The sequence below is a fragment of the Sus scrofa genome, chromosome X (genome assembly GCF_054392235.1).
Source record: "Sus scrofa isolate SSC_HxYL_T2T_F1_AM1 chromosome X, Sscrofa_HxYL_maternal_Yorkshire_Landrace_v2.0, whole genome shotgun sequence".
In the NCBI taxonomy this organism is placed as follows: Eukaryota; Metazoa; Chordata; class Mammalia; order Artiodactyla; family Suidae; genus Sus; species Sus scrofa.
In genome coordinates, this window is record NC_139401.1 from 7,849,183 (window position 1) to 7,868,353 (window position 19,171).

General features: G+C 45.3%; 1 protein-coding gene and 1 long non-coding RNA gene across 13 annotated transcripts in view; one reads left to right on the forward strand and one right to left on the reverse strand.

The window, feature by feature from the left end:
- Window positions 1-19,171, forward strand: part of LOC102166006 (uncharacterized) — a 316,146-nt gene that overhangs the window by 280,139 nt on the left and 16,836 nt on the right. The window lies entirely within an intron of this gene.
- Window positions 14,934-19,171, reverse strand: part of LOC146394455 (patatin-like phospholipase domain-containing protein 4) — an 81,474-nt gene continuing 77,236 nt past the window's right edge. For 4 of the 11 annotated variants that reach the window (XR_014834979.1, XR_014834974.1, XR_014834977.1 and 1 more), the window contains 2 exons: window positions 18,281-18,385; window positions 14,934-17,521 (listed from right to left, as the gene is read on the reverse strand). The gene's annotated coding sequence lies outside the window, so the exon portion shown is untranslated. Of the gene's footprint in view, window positions 17,774-18,280; window positions 18,386-19,171 lie in introns of all 11 variants that reach the window. The other 7 variants (XR_014834975.1, XR_014834978.1, XR_014834972.1 and 4 more) reach the window with 4 other exon arrangements.

Genomic DNA, 19,171 nt, shown 5'->3' on the forward strand with positions numbered 1-19,171 from the left:
CTTACAACTGACAGTATCTTCCAACGTACTACATTCATTTAGACACCCCCCCCCCACCCTGGGAAAGTTGAGAGACACAGAGGCTAAGAGAGTCTGATAAAGGGCAGACTTGTCTTTGTGTCTTCATATCAGTCATTGTGTATGTGTTTTGACTCTGTTTCCAGAGCCCTTTCTCCTTGTCTTGTATTATAGAAACAGTGGATCTACCTCACAACATCTCCTATAAGATCCATCCTGCTGGGCACGCTTACACACATATATGGGAAGGAAATGTGCAGCACTGGAAATTTACTTTTCTGTTCTTCAACTGCCCCATCTACAAAGTACTAATAATGAAACAACCTCTAAGCCATGGGTGCTATGAGAATTAAGTCAGTTAACACCTGTAATCTTCCCAGAAGCCGGCTTCCAAGCACACAGCAGACACCTGCTATTGTTACTGCTGTTGATAGGGTATTTTTATCATTGAAATGAAAAGGACACCTTTTCCTTAGGGGAACCCACTGTTCACTTGTGAGGCATCATCAGTCTGTAATAAAGCCTTTTGTTGGCTCCCCATTGAAGCAGGCAGCTATCTGAGTTGGCAAGCAGCGAGGAAAGTCCAGTTACCTGCCTGCACCCACCCATAGGATCCCAGGCCTGCACACACACATTCTCTCTCTCACACACTTATACCCACACTCACACGTTCACTCGCACACTCCCTGCCATGGACCAGGAGGGATTCCTGCTACCAGCCAAGGACCGCAACCACTGACCACACTGCAAAGCGAGAGGGAGGTCCCCTCAGCTGTGCCCACACTCCTCCTTCTGAGCCACCCTCCAGCACTGCAGGCTCTGGCTTATCCACTTGGAGGGCATGAAGCTGTGAGAACTGCTCTTCCTCATGGCAGCCCATCAACATGGGGGTGGGGAGCCTGTAACAGGGAAATGGTAAAGGATCTTCAAACAAATGAGCACTCCCAGGTCAGAGCGGGAGTGCGTCAAGGCTGCTGTGAGCTTGGGAGGGCCAGTTGGGATGGCCAGCCCATCAGCAGGGGCTTGAAGGAGGGACCTGATCTGAGCAAGCATGTCACAGTACTTATGATGTCACAGAGAAGACAAGTCAGAAAGGGTAAGGCAGCACTGGCTGTGCCTGGAAGACCCCAAGGCACAGAGTCATACAGTGGCTCTGAAATAGTCAGGCATGCCTGTGGGCTGCTTGGCAGCTGGAAGCACTGGAAAGGGAACAGGGAGGAAGCCCCGCAAGGCCCCTTGTCACCGGGTCTGACATCTGAGTGGATGGGGGACAGGTTCCACGCAGACCCAAAAGCAGATGCGATCAGAAGGCTTGAAGGGCGGGACAAGGAGGAAAAGGCAGAGTGATGGAGAAGAGGGTGACATTTGTATCTGCTCCGATGTAGAAAAATGGAAGAGAAGTCACCAGCAGGCCCTGGGGGCGGGTGTGGGCGTGGTTGTGACACGGGTCACGAAGAACTGAATGGTTAGAAGGAACCAACCATGACAAAGTGGTGTGTCTTTCTGCAGGAGGACCAGCGACTAGCAAGGTGCTATGACCCAGATTGGGAGGTTCTAGACAGGCCCAGAGTGTTCAGAGCATAAAGGAGAGGGAAGGTGGAGAGGAGCCAGTTGGGCAGGTAGAGGCGCCTGTGCAGAGCTGAGCACCTGGGGTGGAGGAGTGGGGTTTTATTCAAAGCAGAATGGAGGCTTCCCTGTGGGAGGGCCAGGGACTGTCCCCTAAGGTGACCCGATCAATAATCTGACAGGGCAGCCTGGCTGCTGGGTGACAAGTGGACTAGTGTGGGCGTGTAGGGGCCAGTCACAGACAAAAGCGTTTTAAGAGGATGTGGCAGAAACCCATCGACTCAGCTCATTGAGGTGACGGGTCCAAAAACTTGGTCTTGGATGGTGTACAGGATGTCAGTAATTATTTAGGGAAAAGCTCTTCCAGAGAAGTGTAACATAAAAGGAAAATAACCCAACGTTATAAAACCCGATCCTAAAATAGCACCAGCATCCGGGATAACAAGTCCTTTTGGCATCTTCATCAGCCCCCGTTCCCAACCATGAAAGGTCAGTGATGAAAGGCCATAAATCTAAAACATCAGCCTTGGAGGTCCCGCCCTGGCGCACTGTGTTAAGAACCCAACTGTTACGGCTCAGGTCGCCATAAATGCTCACGTTTGATCCTGGACCTGGCACAGTGGGTTAAAGAATCTGGTGTTCAGTCAGAATGGCCATCATTAATAAATCCACAAATAACAAGTGCTGGAGGGGCTGTGGAGAAAAGGGAACCCTCCTGCACTGCTGGTGGGAATGTAAACTGGTACAGCCACTATGGAGAACAGTTTGGAGATACCTTAGAAATCTATACATAGAACTTCCATATGACCCCGCAGTCCCACTCTTGGGCATCTATCCGGACAAAGCTCTACTTAAAAGAGACACATGCACCCGCATGTTCATTGCAGCCCTATTCACAATAGCCAGGACATGGAAACAATCCAAATGTGCATCGACAGATGATTGGATTCGGAAGATGTGGTATATATACACAATGGAATACTACTCAGCCATAAAAAAGGATGACATAATGCCATTTGCAGCAACATGGATGGAACTAGAGAATCTCAACCTGAGTGAAATGAGCCAGAAAGACACAAATACCATATGATATCACTTATAACTGGAATCTAATATCTAGCACAAATGAACATCTCCTCAGAAAAGAAAATCATGGACTTGGAGAAGAGACTTGTGGTTGCCTGATGGGAGGGGGAGGGAGTGGGAGGGATCGGGAGCTTGGGATTATCAGACACAACCTAGAATAGATTTATAAGGAGATCCTGCTGAATAGCATTGAGAACTATGTCTAGATACTCATGTCGCAACAGAAGAAAGGGTGGGGGAAAAAACTGTAACTGCAATGTATACATCTAAGGATGACCTGACCCCCTTGCTGTACAGTGGGAAAATAATAATAAAAAAAAAAAAAGAAAAAAGAATCTGGTGTTGCTACAGGTGCAGTGTGGGTCAGAGTGGAGGCTCAGATTCAGTCCCTCGCTTGGGAACTTCTTTTCTATATGCTGCAGGTGTTGTCTTACAGTAATATTAATAGTAATAAATAAAACATCAGTCTTGGAGTTCCTGTCGTGGCTCTGTGGGAATGAACCCAACTAGTATCCGTGAGGACACAGGTTCGATCCCTGGCCTTGCTCAGTGGGTTAAGGATCTGGTGTCACCATGAGCTCTGGTGCAGGTTGCAGACAGCTTGGATCCTGCATTGCTGTGGCTGTGGCGTAGGCTGGCAACTGCAGTACCAGTGTTTCAGGTACTTTTAAAACTTGCATTTGCAGGAGTTCCCGTTATGGCTCAGTGGTTAACGAATCCGACTAGGAACCATGGGGTCGCAGGTTTCATCCCTGGCCTTGCTCAGTGGGTTAAGGATCCGGCATTGCCGTGAGCTCTGGTGTAGGTTGCAGACACAGCTCGGATCCCACGTTGCTGTGGCTCTGGCGTAGGTCGGTGGGTACAGCTCTGATTTGACCCGTCGCCTGGGAACTTCTATATACCATGGGTAATGGCCCTAAAAAATAAATACATAAAAATAAATAAAACATCAGCCTTGAAGAGGGCTCTTCAAAGGGAAAGCTTATTTTGGGACTATTTCCTATCATGCTTGGCTAAAACTGCTTCCCTGTTTAAATTTTTTAAAACTCAGTGAAATTGAATATTCATATCCAGTTGTTTTATTGACATGTCAACATAGGGTAGGTTGTCCCCCCTCTTTTTATTCTTTGAGCTCAGTCCCTTTACTCTGCTTTGTCATCTCTGAAGGGACCACTCTGGGAGGCTGGCCTGCCACTCCCCTTTCTTTCCATCTTAGAAAGATGAGCTCAGACTCTCAGAGTCATTAATTATATCGCAATCTTTCATCTCACTTCCTGGAGTGGCTCACGTCTCGATTTTATTTCCCATTTGCGATTCCCAGTTCCCCATTTTAGAATGTTCTCTTCTGCGCTTTCAGCTCCTGGCAGATGATTTCCTACTGCCTAGTTTGGGGGCAGAGATTTGTGGCAATTGTCTTTTTTTTTTTTTTTAATCGATACTTCCCAGAAGGCAGTTGTCTGACGCTGAGGGAGTCTGGTCTCTTATGGAGAGTAAGCTGTGCCTTGCCTAAAGACATGGCTGTCATCATTCCAGAAGTCAATGCTGTGCGGGCTCTCGTGGCTATGCCCCCGACGTGGAGCAGGAGGGATGAAGCATTTCCACGTGGATTTTTTTCAATGCATCCAAAAAAGGACAAGGAAGTATTGCTGTGTTGCTGATGAAACCAGAAACTTTTCCAGAAGATAAGGATGTCCTCTTCTTGGTCTGTATTCAGAGCGAGGGGAAGTGTGGGGGCGAATGTCATTCATTCATCGTCTGGCTCCGAAGGAGAAAATCAAGTTGAATAAGGAGGGGCCGCCTCCAAGGAGGGCAAGCAAACCCTTCCGCACTTGTATGCGGTTGTCAAGAATGAGTCACCCCGCTCACTGCACGGGAGCCCCTCCGTAAGAATAACACACAGAGAAAAATGACACAGAAATCATTCTGTCATTCTGATTCCTCCCTGGAACACTGCTTCCCCAAACGCCAGCTAGAGAATGTTCTGAAAACAGCAGCATGATCCAAATCTCTTATTGCAGAGAACTGTTGCTCCTGGATAGATAGAAATGTTTGGAGGCTGAAAAAACGAGCAAGCAAACACAAACAAAACCCCGAAACAGAGAAGAGAACTTCCCTTGAGGCTGTTGATGCTTAAGAGAAATGTGTGCTGTCTTTCTGGAGTCAAAAGAGTTATCGGGGAGTTCTTTTGTTGCTCCGTGGGTTGAGGATCTGGTATAGTCGCTGCGTTGGCTCAGGTCGCTGCTACGGCACAGGTTCGATCCCTAGCCTGTGAACCTCGGTGTGCTGTGGGAGCAGCCAAAAAAGAAAAATAAAAAACAAAGTTTAGGGAGTCTCCCATGCGGTCAGGCAGGTTATGAACCTGATTAGTATCCATGAGGACGCAGGTTTGATCCCTGGCCTTGCTCAGTGGGTTAAGGATCCAGTGTTGCCGTGAGCTGCGATGTAGGTTGCTATGGCTATGGTGTAGGCCAGCAGCTGCAGCTCTGACTGGACTCCTAGCCTGGGAACTTCCAAATGCTTTCGGTGCAGCCGTAAAAAGCAAAACAAACGAAAAGTGTATCAGGATATCACCAATGCACATGTCATGGACTTTTGAGAATGTGTTACCTGAGACACGGCTAGATATTCTCTGCCTGTCTCTTCTGGAAAGGGCATTAGACACATTCCCATTTCAGTAGTGTTTTTGTAATTTTGCCAGTGACTCCTCATACATATCATCTGTCACTCATAAAACCCCACCTAATAAAACATTCCTTGAATTTCAGTCTAGGGGTTGGAGAGGGTGCAGGGGAAGGAAGAGATAGGTTTCTGCAAATCCGTGTGTGTGTTTTCTTTTAGGAGCAAAGGGAACTGTGAGTCTGATGCATCTCTCTTGGGTGTGTCTTTCAACAAACATTGGCCTCAATTCACAACTTCTTGGGTGACTGAATCTGACTTCTTAGGAGCACCCAATTCCTCAGGGATGCCTGATGGGCTGCATCCTGATTTATGTTTTAGGGTTTCATCTTGTGCTTTCCCTTCATCTGAGCGCTGATTCATTCTGTTGTCCACAGATTCGGGCATCCAATGCATGAACGGGATTATGTTTGATTAAAGCTGCATCTGCCTCATCTCTCTTTCAGACTCAAGTTTCTTGGGGTGTCCAGAGTCCTCTTCTTGGTTATGTTGAGGACACAGCTCTGGGACCTCAACAGACCTATCCTGGGCCTCCCACAGTGGATGCTATTTCTGTCCTAAGGTGATTCAGCAAAAGGGAGGACATGGAGGTAACACACCAGCCCCGTGGATCAATGACATACTTCGTCTATGAAGGAGAAGGACAACGTAAAAACAAATATGAGCAAAAGCTATATTCAGAACCACTTGGGGTGGCGCTTGATTAAGAAGCACTCAGTATGCAAGGGGCAGGCAGTCTGCACTCTTCTGGGATGACCCAGAAATCGATGGCAGGAAACAGCTGTGCCAGGTCACAGAATCAGCATTTTTCATCCCCCCCCCGCCCCCCGCTGACTTATGAACAAGCCCTGCCATTTTCTTAGGAACCAGGAATTCCTTTTTTTTTTTTTTCTTTAAGGACCGTTATGTGTGGCGTCTGGAGGTTCCCAGGCAAGGGGTTGAATTGGAGCTACACCTGCCGGCCCACACCACAACCACAGCAACGTACGATCCGAGCCGGGTCTGCACATACACCACAGCCCACGGCAATGCCAGACACCTAACCCACTGAGCGAGGCCAGGGATCGAACCCACATCCTCGTGGAGATGCGTCGGATGCATTACCACTGAGCCACAACAGGAGCTCTGCTGCATCTTCATCTTCATTGTCAATAACTCTTATCTTGGTGGCCCCCACCTCTGTTGGGTTGGAGTGATGAGACTTTGTCAAGGTTATGTTAACTTTTTTCAATGTATCCTGTGGAAGTAGAGTTGATTTCCAGTGTTGTGTTCGTTCCTGCTGTAGAGCAGAGTGATTCCGTCGTACGTATATATACACGCTTTCTCAAGTTCTTGTCCCCTGGGGTTTATCCCAAGATGCTGAATACAGTTCCCTGTGCGATACAGTAGGGCCTTGTTGTGAAGGTGGTTTTGTTTTTGTTTTTCTCAGTGTAAACAATGCTCATGCCTGCCTCTTGAGAATGCATTTTTGGACTTGAACTACATAACCTACCTGATGTGGGCGCCAGTCTGTCTTGACTTAATCTCAGTCACGATGATAGTGTTTGACGGCTTTCTGGGTATCTTCTTCTACATCACAAGGCCAGGGCCCTTCTTTCTCCAACCACACATCAGGGGCTCTGGCACGCAGCAGACGGGGTCACCGTCCCTCCACCGCGGGATCGTCACCACCACATGGTCGTAATCTCGGGAAATGCAAAGCATGGGACATACCCATGCAGCCGCTACTGTCGTATTTTCAGGGCAGGTAAGTTCATGGGTGAGGCTGCAAAACCAGAGGACTCGTGGACACATATAGGCTACGACACTGTCTCTATAGAACTGACTGAATTCCAGAAGATAAAATACATCCACATCGAGACGACTTAGGTCTTCCAGAGTCCTGTTAACATCTGTCTGGTACGTCCACACCCACACGGAACCGTGGGACCGAGAAGAACAAAGCAACAGCGGAGACGAGGAAGAGGGGGAGTCGGAAGAGAGGAAACATGTTCATCTTGACCGATGTTTACAAATAAATATCTCCAGCAAAGAGATCCTTGGTCCCTTGTATTTCTTTGCCTTTCAGTATTTCTCACAGTGTTAAATATTATCTGATGCATTGTTTTGTAAAATCAAACATCCATGACTGAAGCTCTAAAGTTTGTGAAAAGCATTATATACAGGATTCAAAACCTGATGAGGAAAAAGACGTTGGCCCCAAGGACAGAAGAGCCAGGGTTTTCTGACGGACGTGATGCTGCTTGTTATTCGGGATCAGGTGCGAAGTTCTGCCCTGGCTTTGGGTCACCAAGGGCAGGAGAAGGCTGGCGTCCAAGAGGCACATCTAAGAGTCAAGATTAGGGACTAAGGCTTCCTTTAACCCATCTTCCGACTCACCCTGTCTGCTTCCTCCCCGTTAAGCCCTGTCCTTTAGCCGGAGGCACAGAAATGTCACGGCCATGGTGTGGTACCAGCCCACCTCCGCATAGGTCAGGACAAAGGGTATTTTCAGAAGCCAGTACGTATTGTTGGAAATGTCATCGTCCACACGGGTGACATGGTGTCTTTGATGTCCCCCCCCAGAAGTACCTCTTGCCCTGCTGGTCATGGAGAAGAGCCGTGAGTGCTCTGGACAGGAAACACCAGTCATTAAACCTGTGGCTAAATCACACGCCCACAAGACTCTGTTCTAGTAAACAGCTGATTCCAAGGTGATGCTTTAGTTGGAAACTACACTGATGTTGACCCTACTTCAGCGGACGCATAACCACCAGGCAGGTGCCGCCCTGGCCTCTGCGGTGTCCTGCCACAGGCTGGGTGGCCATCTGGCATTCATGTGAGGTGGTCAGGTCACCTGGGAAGCCTAAATTAACAACGTGTTGGTGCATCAGGTTGGGGGAGCATCATTTGTCACGTAGCCCCTTTGGATGTGAAGCAAAGACGGATGAACCTGAAAGGTGTAGGGACGGCAGTCAGGACCATGGAAGAAAGCCCTTGCCCTTGACTCCATCTGTTTCTGTCGGCTCAAGGACATGAAGACACATATTTCTTTTTTGAGATTTTTCTTAAGACCATCTCTCAGGAAAGTGAAACTCTTCGTGCTCTATGATAAAAGTTTTTTTCAGACGTTTTTCAAAGAATGGAATCTTTTCTTTAATATACACACTGGTAAACAAAAATAGAGAATAGTATATATCTTAATGGTATAATTTTTTTTTCTGTTTCGGCTCCGCCTGAGGTGTATGGAAGTTCATGGCTTAGGGATTGAAAGTGAGCTGCAGCTGTGACTTACGCCACAGCTGTAGCAGTGTCAAATCCTTAACCTACTGTGCCGCAGCAGGAGCTCCTTTTTTATTTTCATTATTAAAGTGTAGTTGATTTACAGTGTTTCTTCAAGTTCCGCTGTACAACAAAGTAACCCAATCACACACGTTCCCCTGTGCTGTACGGTAGGATCCCGCTGCCCGGCCATTCCAAATATAACAGTTTGCATCCAAAAAACCCCCCCAAATGCCCATCCATCCCACCCCCTTCCCTCCCCCCTGTGCTGGAACCCCAAGTCTGCTCTTCTTGGCCATGATCTGTTTCTGTTTGTTTGTTGTTATTTATTTTTACATAGGATCATCTGTTCCATATTTTAGATCCCATGAATAACTGATATCAGGAACTCCTTCCTATTATAATTTTGACTGCTCTTAAGTTAAATCTGGGGCATTTTTTAAAAGCTTTTTTAAACTTTTAATTGAAGTAGATTTGATTTACAACATTGCATTTGTTCCCGGTGTACAACAAAGTGATTCTGTTATGTGTGTGTGTGTGTGTGTTTGTATATTGTGTGTGTTCTTTTTCATATCCTTTTCCACTGTAATTTATTACAAAATACTGCACATAGTTCGCTGCGCTATACATTAGGCTCTTGTTATTTTGTATGTAGCAGTTTGTATCTGCTCAATCAAAACTTCTGCTTTATCCTTCCCAACCCCTTTCCCCTTTGCTAACCATAAATTTATTTCTGTGTCTCTGAGTCTGTTTCTGTTCTGTAAGTTCCTTTGTGACTTAGTTTAGATCCCATAGGTAAGTGACAAAGTGATATCATATGGTATTTGGCTTTCTCTGACTTCACTTAGTATGATCATCTTCATTTCCATCCATGTTGCTGTAAATGGCACTATGTCGTTCTTTTTTATGGCTGAATAGTATTCCATTGTGTGTGTGTGTGTGTCTCTCACATTATCCATTCATCTGTTGATGGACATTTAGGTTGCTTCCATGTCTTGGCTATTGTAAATAGTGCTGCCATGAACACTGGAGTGCATATATCTTTTTAAATTGGAGTTTTTGTCTTTTGGTGATACATACCCAGGAGTGGGATTGCTGGCTCGTATGGTAGGTGTATGTTTAATTTTTTGGGGAACTTCCTCACTGTTTCCCATCATGGCCACACCAATTTCCATCCCCATCAATAGTGTAGGAGGGTCCCCTTTGCAACGCATTTTAAGTTCTTTAGCTGTTATTCTTCGGTTTTCATCCATTTTTCATCACACCATTTCTGCGGTAGAGTCATGTTCTTATCTCAGTGGTAGCACACACTTGCACAGTTTCCCCTGTTCTTTGCCCATCTCCTGGTCTGGGTTCCAGGGCTAAATTCTCTCACAGCTCCACCTCTGACCCCCATTACCTTCTAGCTTTTTCGTCTCTGTGCCTAGTGTTATAAGCATTTATTTATATCCTAACAACCCCTGACTTCTTGTCTCTGACGTCTTCTGTGAATTCTTGAATCCAACTTCAACGACAGTAACAGGTGGACACCTACTGGGCAACTCAACAGGCACACATCCCAGATCAAGCTACTGATGCCATAACCCCCCAACAAGCTCTCTTTCCTCCCATCTCTCCGTCTCAGACCACAGCATGGGCATCTGTCCTCACCTGCTGGATTTCTTGCTAGGTCTCTTCCCATGTCCATTCATAGCCTCTATTAACGAGCCTTGTCAACCCTACTTTTCTGCTGCATTCCAGGTTCGTTCAGTTTTCTGCATTTCTACAACTGGCCACTTCCTCCAGGTCGCCATAATTTCACCTTTGTTGTCAGGAGAGCTTCCTAGGGAGGTCTCTTACACAGTCCACTATCAGTTGACCAAAAATTCCACGATTCGGGTGATAAATTCTCACTCTTGTTCAAAACTGTCCTTCAATCACACTGCAATGGAAGGGAAACTTGCAGCCCAGCCTAAAAGGCCTTCAGTGGCCTGCCTTTACTTCCTCCCTCAGTTTTACTGCTGCACCACGGTGTTTCAGCTCCACGGGCTAGTGCTGCCTCCCTCAAACAAACACCCTGGAATTCTGAGCATGCCCACATGGCTGAGTCCCCGTGAACCTTTTCTTTGCAGTTTATATGTCCATGCCAAAACAGCCAGCCCTCACTTTCCAGCAGGAAAGAAATCTACCAGTCTGTCTCCAGAACTACTTCTTGATTTATTTCCTATATAGCATCATCACTTTTTATTTGACTCCGAACAAGGGATCATTTTGCATCTTATTTTCTTGGTGTCGGAAAAGGGCAAAAGGATATTTCATAAAGCTGTTTTCCAAATTAAAGGCATTCACACACGTCAGTGAACTGGAATATTTTTGACACAGGCAATCAATGCCCCCCCCCTTTTTTTACACCCAACATTCCATAACTACTATGCACTCATATTAAGTATCATATTACCAAGGATAGGAACTAGCTTTTTTGTTGGAGTTTAGTTCATTTGCCGTGTTAATTTCAGGTGTGTAACACAGTGATTTACCATTTTGATAGATCATACTGCATTTAAAGTTATTATGAAATATTGGCTATTTTCCCTATGTTGTACACTCTATCCTTGTGTATTATTTGTTTTATACCTAGTAATCAGAACCAGTTTTAAATCATAAGTGGTAATGAGGCAATAATTCTGCCACGAGGTACCCGAATCCAATTTCTAAATCACCACTGCTGCCTCCAAACCCAAGCACATAGCCAAGCCCTTCATTTTATTCTCAAACATCTATCGCTGAAAAATACCACAGAGTGATACTGTCACCATTCCTGCACCTATCTTTTGGTGAACACACATCACAATATGTTAGATATTTACCTAGGAGGGGAAATGCTGGATCACGGAATAAGCATGTATTCAAGTTGTAGATAGCTCCCAACTGTTTTCCAAAGTTCATTTTCCAAATGACGTGTTTACAGTAGATCTTAGGTTTCGGACAGAGGGTTTTCACATTGGCTATGTGGAGAAGTGATTCCTCCAAAGTAGAATCCATATGACAAAACAAATTCCTATTAGCGCAAAAGAGCCTTGTAATTAGGAAGACATGTATCAGCTTAAAAATGATAGCGGAATTACAAATTACATATCACCCTGCGTTCGTATTGCATGTATCATTATTTAGAATATCTCATTATTTTAATTGCCACCAATTACTCCAGTTGGAACCGTCACCGCAAAGCCGTGTTACATATTTTAGGAATAAATCAAATATATCATCTCACAGCTCACCCTAACATTCTGCTTTTGCACTCATTAAAGGATCCAAGTTTCCATTAATGCTCACAGCAATTTTGAATCCACATAAATATATCATTAGGTTGAGGGTGAACATCTTTAGGGTGATGTACCAGAAGGTTGGGACACCCAGATGATAGCTAATGTACACTTCATGCTTTAGCGCATGCAGTTAGGGTATTGCTGCAATACTCGGGTCGACTGTGCCATCTGAAAGGTTTAAAGATAACGAAACAGGAAGATGCTGTTCTGTGATTGTTTTATTGGGTTTTTATTGTACGTGAACCTACCATCGCCCTCCGTTAGCTTCCTTAGTGATTCCCTCTGTCAATGAATTATGTTCCAGTTTCTTAAAGTAGACAGATACATGTATTCAATCAGAGAAGTGAATATTTTATGAACGATTTTGCATAATACTATCCTGGGCTGAAAACAGACTTTCAAAGCTGATGGTGTAAAATAATCATTCCATCTTGTAAAGTACCTTTCTACCTGATTTTGTCCTCTATTTACCGAAAGAACAATCTTTCAAGGTGACCTTCTGTGATTTGGAGCTAGTATGATTCATTTTATGACTTTGCTATATTTCGATACTTCCTCCCACTGCTACCAGCAGGACATACATAGTCTGAGTTGTGTGTAATGTGTTGAGTGGTAATTCACTGCCGCAGTTAATGTGCAGGTTTGTGGATTATTTTTAGTTTGGCTTTTCATTTTCACTATGGAACCAGATTCTAATGACATCAACTCCCCATTTTCAGCTAAATTCATTGTCTTCCTGTGTGTTCCGACTGCTTTTTCATGGGTTTCCCCTTTTTGTTTATATCACTTTTTCCTACATCTTTAAACTGGGGCATGTTAATTTCTATAGATTAAGAAATAAGTCTTATTATAGATTAAGGTAAAAATACATTTTCACAGACTTAATATTGGGAGAACTATCCAGTTCAGCTTCATTTTCTGAAATTTCTATTCTTCTTTCCCAATGTGGATTTAGCATTGGATAAGAACCAAATCCATTTGAAACATAAGCTCAGTGTTGGTCAAACTTCTTTACAAGTGGTTTGTATCCCACTCTATTAAAAACCCAAGCCCAGAGTTCCCGTCATGGCTCCGTGGTAATGAACCCAACTAGGATCCACGAGGATGCGGGTTTGATCCCTGGCCTCACTAAGTGGGTTAAGGATCCAGCATTGCTGTGGTTGTGTGTAGGCTGGTGGCTACAGCTCCAATTCGCCCCCTAGCCTGGGAACTTCCATATGCTGCAGGTGTAGCCCTGAAACGACAAAAGCAAAAAAACCCCGAAAAACCCAAACCCGTTGTTGTAGTTTGTTTGGGCTATTATAATAGATTACCATAGACTGCATGGCTTATAAACAACAGACATTCATTTCTCACGTTTCTGGAGACGAGGATGTCCTAGATGACACTGTTAGCAGATTCAGTGTCAGCTGAGAACCTGCTGCCTGGTTCACAGTCATCTCACTGTGTCTTTTCTCTGGGCTCTTTTATTAGGACACTAATCCCATGCATGGGAGCTCCACCCCACAACCTCATCACCTCCCAGAGGCCCCACCTCCTAATTCCAACACAGGGGGTTAGGGTTTCAACATGTGAAGTTGGGGTGTGGGGGACAGAAACATTCAGTCTGTGCCACACACATATTAATATCATAAAGCATTATGATGAAGAAATAAGAATGCCTTGGTAATATTGACTTCTTAGAGGAATACAAGCAGTGATATCCTATAAAATTTCAATATCATGTAGCTATGGGTTTTTTTTGGCTGCACCTGCAGCATATCAAAGTTCCTGGGCCAGGGTTCGAACCTGCACCACAACAGCAACCCAAGCTGCTGCAGTGACAATCCCCCATCCTTAACCCACTGCATCTAACAGAACTCCCTAGGGTTGCAAATTCTTAAAGAGGTATGCATTCTGGTTCCTAGTACTGGCATTATAAGAAAGCCCCATTTTTATATAAGCAACGTTCAAGCACCATAAGATTGTTTAGTTTGTGTTTGTACCTCACCTTTGGTGGGCAGGTGATGCCATGAAAAGATGAGGGCCTTGGGAGCCAGGCACATGTGGGCTCAGAAGCAAGCTGTCACCTGGGACTTTAAGTTGATCCCTTGTCCTTGCCACAAAGCTATTCCATCCTCTCTGGGACAGAGATAACACTTCCAAAAATATCTGTAAAGCACCTAGCAGAGAGGAAGGCAAGTTGCCCTTCAGAATAGCTGTAGGGATTGACACCCTCCCCGGGTCACATGGGAACTGCACTGACGCCTCTTCCTCGTAGCCCATGACCAATCAGCTTCAGAGATCCTGCTCGTTGATCTGGAGTGGAGTCTGGAGCGGCTTTAAGACAGAAGCTTAGACTGGGCAGCAGGGTGTGTGATAAAAGATGATGCTGAGAATCCAGTAAGGTTGAGGTCATGGAGAGCCCTAAGGTCGTATTCACTTAAAGGTGGGCTATCCCCTAAAGGGTGCGATCATCGAACATGTCCTTCCCTTTGTCTGGACATCTCTTGCATCTTCACTCAACCTCCCTCTTCTCGCTGCATTGTCACATGTCTTATACCAGTGCCCACATCATATCTTCAGGAAACATCCCTTTCCCCAGGATGGAACCCCTTTTATCTTTCTCTGAGGCTCTTCACTAGTCCTTTTTGAATTCCTGGTTCACCTCAGATGTGATGTTCTCCAGAAACCTTCACCAGCACCTGTACTTGACTTCTGGGCCTCTGAGTAAATTTTCATGGACTTAAATTCAGACTCACATCACACGACCCTGCAATGGCTCTTAAAAAAATGTCTCTTCCTCCCACAGATTTGGCATCCCCAACAGGAATGGCTTCACCCCACTCCCCAGCCTTTTGCCGCTTCTCCATCACTGTCTCTGGTTAATCCCACTCCCGTCCCCTGTCCAAGACCTTGGACTTTGCTTTGACAAAGTCACCCTCCTCCCTGAACACTCAAATACCATTCCTCACAGCAACACGCCCCAACACATACCAACCAAATGACACAAGAATGTGAAAAATATAAAGGACACGGGGCTGTTCTGGACACGCCTCAAATGAGCTGTGTCTACACCTTAGTTTATTGTTGTTTTGGCTACTGTTTACAACTTACTTTATCATTGTTTCTGCTCCTGCTGCCTAGAATTTACTTCCTTTCTCTTCCATTTCCTTTTTCGTGAATTTTCTGGTTTTCCCTAAAGATTATTTAATCACAGATACTGTAGCACTTAATTAATTTCCGTTGAGTATGGTCTCAAAATACCTAACACGTCAATGCAGGGTCTCCTGTTTTCCATCAGTGACTTCCTTGGCATATATTGAATTATTTGCCCACAGAGCAGGAAATATACACAGCCTCATTAATCTCTACTCAGTGTGACCCACAGCCCCCCTCCTCCCAGACCTCAGTGTGAAACTTAGTGAGTATCCAGCTTCATATATTATTTAGAGAGGACCACTGATCTATACAATTTTCCCGAGGTCAGAAGTCTGATGATTCATTGGCTCCACGTTCAGTTTGACTACAGCAAGAGTTTGCAACATGACTGTTTCCCAATGCCTGAGCCTGTTGGAGTAGGTTTCTCTGGTTTAGCCAAACACGCATGCCCTGTAGGCACAATAAATTGAAATCCATGTAACTGTTTGGCAAATAAATTCTCTAAGTATAAGGTAACAGCTGAACGTAAATCCCAACAACTATGTAGGGGAGAAAACTTATCCAGAATCAGAACTTATTTCATCACCAAGGCTTAGATGAAGACATGGATATTTCTAGACCTTTTGACAAGAGAGATGGACAAAGAAATAGGATATGTCCAGATCTATGTCCCACTTTTTTTTTTTTTTCCCCACTGTACAGCAAGGGGGTCAGGTTATCCTTACAGGTATACATTATAATTACATTTTTCCCCCCACCCTTTGTTCTGTTGCAGCATGAGTATCTAGACAAAGTTCTCAGTGCTATTCAGCAGGATCTCCTTGTAAATCTATTCTAAGTTGTGTCTGATAAGCCCAAGCTCCCGATCCCTCCCACTCCCTCCCCCTCCCATCAGGCAGCCACAAGTCTCTTCTCCAAGTCCATGATTTTCTTTTCTGAGGAGATGTTCATTTGTGCTGGATATTAGATTCCAGTTATAAGTGATATCATATGGTATTTGTCTTTGTCTTTCTGGCTCATTTCACTCAGGGTGAGATTCTCTAGTTCCATCCACGTTGCTGCAAATGGCATGATGTCATTCTTTTTTATGGCTGAGTAGTATTCCATTGTGTATATATACCACATCTTCCGAATCCAGTCATCTGTGGATGGACAGTTGGGTTGTTTCCATGTCCTGGCTATTGTGAATAGTGCTGCAATGAACACGTGCGGGTGCATGTGTCTCTTTTAAGTAGAGTTTTGTCCGGATAGATGCCCAAGAGTGGGATTGCGGGGTCATATGGAAGTTCTATGTATAGCTTTCTAAGGTATCTCCAAACTGTTCTCCATAGTGGCTGTACCAGTTGACATTCCCACCAGCAGTGCAGGAGGGTTCCCTTTTCTCCACAGCTCCTCCAGCACTTGTTATCTGTGGACTTATGAATGAGGGCCATTCTGACTGGTGCGAGGTGGTAGCTCATGGTAGTTTTGATCAGCATTTCCCACTGTTTGAACGGAACAAGTGCCCATTCCTTACTCCAACGTCCACAGGAAACTTCTCCTATTGCCTTCTTGGGCTTGCCTTCAAATACTGACATGAGCTCAACCCACTTCTTACAATTATCTGAATACTCAAGTCTTGGCTCGTTCTCCATTTTTTGATGTTTGCAAATTTAAAAATAAATAAAGTAGTGCCGAAAATAAATGCCACCCTCTTTACACACGTGGAAAAGGAAAGGTTCGTGGCAGTCTGAAAAATCCATTTTCTTTTTTTCACCAGGGACACTGAGAAAAAGAAAGCAGGTTGATCAGGGCAACTCTCCCTGTGAGCCTGTCAATGTTAGACCTCTTAGCAAACACTGAAATGCTAGGTCTTCATGGGAGAGTCCATATCCGTCCACTTTTAGCTGAATGTAACTGGCCTACTTAGTATTGTTGATGAGTTTAGAGATGTGGCCCCCCATAAGATGTTACATAAGTGATGCAAATATCTGAGAATGAAAGGAGATGTTTCATGCAAGTAAACAAGGAAGTCCCTTCTGTCCAGCTATCACTTAGAGACTTTAGATATTCAATCAGGGTCAGAGGGTGTCACATGAAACAAGAAAGGATTCTAGAAGTGTTGATGATTCCAGACCTGCTTTGCCTGTAGAGAATTCTAAGTAAAGTGTGATACGAGGGAAGGTTTCAGAGTGAATCTCCTTTGATAATCCAATGCATCTTATCTTTTTACTGAGTTTATACACACAAATATGTCATCTTTAAATATTTCATACCATAATGTTCACTTAGCTTTGTCATAGTTTCTTGGAAGGCTGACTGCAGTGTTGAAGGGTCAGCTCAGGGCCAACATGGGCCTCATGGGACAGACGATTCGAGCGTGAGACGGCGAGGATGAGATGTCAGGGGAAGGTGATGATACGAGAAGGATGGGCAGAGCTGGCGTTCTCTATTCCGTGTGTCTCTCTGCCTGCTGGCCGGGTTGGAGTCTACAGGGGAGAATATGGAATGGGCAGTCCCATTGGAATGTGCCGACCACCCCCCAGGACTGCAGTGGTGGTGTTCTCAAGAGGGTTGTGGAGGACGCAGGGGTCGTGTGTCCTTGGAAAATGAAGGCTGTATGGAGACCTTCATGAAACCATGGATGAAAGGCTACGAAGGCAAGAAAGTGCCCCCACACCTTTCCTGAGTCTTTGTCCGAGTGGAGTTGGAGTCTTGGTCTGAGTTGAGTAGAGTTGACCCTAAGATGGAGAAGATGGGAAGGGAAACGAGATTCTTTTCTTGTCCCTTTTCCTGTGTGTGTGTGTGTGTGAGAGAGAGAGAGAGAGAGAGAGAGAGATTATGGAATGATGAAGGGATGAGGACATCAGATTTTGGCTGATGAGGTTAGCATGAGTAGTTCCTTCTTCCTCAGAGCCACATAAGCCATTTATGACAACATGGGTGACGCGTGAGGGCGTTAGGCTAAGTGAATGAAATCAGAGCGATATGCCGTATGTGGAATCTTACAAAGCAGAGCGCACAGAGATAGAGACGAGAGCAGTGGTTGCTAGGTCTTTGGGGATTGGGGAAACGGAGAGCTGAGTGTCAAAGGGTACAGATTTCCAGGTATAAGATGTGGAAGTTCTGGGGTCTCATGTTCAGAACAGTACCTATAGTTATATTCTGTAGCATATACTTGAAAATATACATATACATAAAAAGGAAGTGGCCGTTATGTGAGGTGACAGGGTATTAACAAACTGTACCTTGGTGCCCATTCCTCTCTTCAGATGTGTCTCAAATCATCACATTATATGTCATCCAATCATCACTTCGACATTATGTTGTGTGTCCGTCATGTCTCCGTAAGGCTAGAAAAAAGGTTGAGATGCATGTCAGGCATCCAGGCAGAATGAAGGGAGAGTGGAAGGCATCAATCTAGCATTCAGGGTAGAGACACAACCTGACCACGGAAATACTGTCAGCAGAGAGGTGGAGTTTCAAGCCATCAGGCTCCATGAGATCCTGGAAGGAGTACATGTAGACAACACAATTGAAACATCCAAAGACGAGGCCTGGACCATCCATCACAACCTTTCAAGGCTGTGAAGGCAGGAAAGCAAAGGAGCCTGGGAAGAAACACCGGGTGATGCAGGGAAGACAGAGGCAGAGGGTGAGGTACCAAGGTATGCACTGGGGAAAGGGCCTGTTGTGTCAAATGATGCTGGTAGGTCTGGTCCACGGAGGGCTGACCTTGGCATTGCCTCCGGCAGCAGTACGGGTGTGAAAACATCCTGGCTTAAGAGCAAAATGGAAAAGAGACATTGGAAGGTGACAAATCACATCATCTTTTCCCCAAGGTGTTTTCATGGCCAGGGAAAAAGAAAATGGGAATAGAAAGAGATTTATGTTTTCCCCTTTTTTGAGCAAGTAAGGCTGGGACAGTCTAATCTACTTCGGAATGGAGGGATCCATTTCCCCATGGCTGTCTGATCAGGAGCGTGGAAGGGAGAATTTGGCGGGTGATAGAGAAGTCCGTTCTCTTGAGGAAGTGGGCCCGTTTTCATGAGATGGGAGCATGAATCGTCTGAGCCCCCAGAGGGACGGCGGATGGACAGAGAGCAAGGATGGGGAGGAGGAAGCCCTGGCCACGAGCG